This window comes from Sinocyclocheilus rhinocerous, unplaced genomic scaffold (genome assembly GCF_001515625.1).
Source record: "Sinocyclocheilus rhinocerous isolate Xijiao unplaced genomic scaffold, SAMN03320098_v1.1 scaffold2945, whole genome shotgun sequence".
NCBI classification, from domain to species: Eukaryota; Metazoa; Chordata; class Actinopteri; order Cypriniformes; family Cyprinidae; genus Sinocyclocheilus; species Sinocyclocheilus rhinocerous.
In genome coordinates, this window is record NW_015648548.1 from 12,832 (window position 1) to 13,899 (window position 1,068).

General features: G+C 35.1%; 1 protein-coding gene across 1 annotated transcript in view; it reads right to left on the reverse strand.

The window, feature by feature from the left end:
• The window catches only part of LOC107709911 (uncharacterized), a 12,298-nt gene that overhangs the window by 11,083 nt on the left and 147 nt on the right, over positions 1 to 1,068 (reverse strand). The gene's annotated exons all lie outside the window — the stretch shown is intronic.

Sequence of the window (1,068 nt, forward strand, 5' to 3'; positions counted from 1 at the left end):
ATGTGTGTTTTTCAAGTCATCTCCAGGTAATATGTGGGAAAATTCAGGAATAAAATATTATGGAATATAAATTTGCTCTGGAGTGTGACGCACTAACGTTTGAACTAATTATGTGCTGTATGCAATTTGACCAATGTTTATATGTGAATAAATGCGTAAATTAAAATCTGTTTAACATATAAAAAGGCCGATCATGACTTGTAGAAGACTTTAGTATAACACTTAAGGTGACATTTTCCAACCCTTGTTATCCTTAGGAAAATGACAGTTAAGGGGCTTTATGCAACACTTATTGGGTTTAAGGGATACTTAAGATAAATTCTAAGGGTTTATGACGTTTCACCTAAAGAAACTCTTAAGTAACATGTAAGGGATATTTTATGCAACGCCCTTAGGTGTAAGGGAAACTTAAGGGCGATCTTAAGGGAAAATTACACTTAAGGTGCTTTATGCAAGATCCTAGAAAGGAAAAAGTAATTCAGAAAGCAGCTTAACCCTTAAAAGAGGTCTTAAGGTCCAAAATTGTTAGGAGTACGGACGAGGACTTTTAAGAGTCTTAAGAGTTTCTTTAGCAGCGGAGAACATGGGCGAAACATGAAGACGGAGAAGAAATGTGTTGCACACAATGCATGACAGTGAGTTAAAAAGACTCTACACATTAGATCGTGCAGGAATCATGTTTGTGACTGATCTTATTAGAGACACGCTAACATCTCCGACACTGTGCAGAAATGGAAGTAATCACTACATTAACATATTTGGCAAATGGAAAAATGCAACAGTGATGATTTGGGTCTGTCACAACCTCCTATAAGCAAAGGGATCACACAAACAATTACAGCACTTTCAGAACCTTATTGTGTCGCTGTTCATTTCCTATAAAATACGTTAAGTATGAGAGCATGGTAAATAAAAAATAAAGAATATATATACATATATAGTGTGTGTGTGATATAGAGAGAGTATGGTAAAACAGGAAAAATTATGCCTGTAATTTAAAAGTGAAGGCTTATAATAGACCCTACTTATAAAAGCGCTCTTTTATTTCCTTCTTGGACAACCAACCAA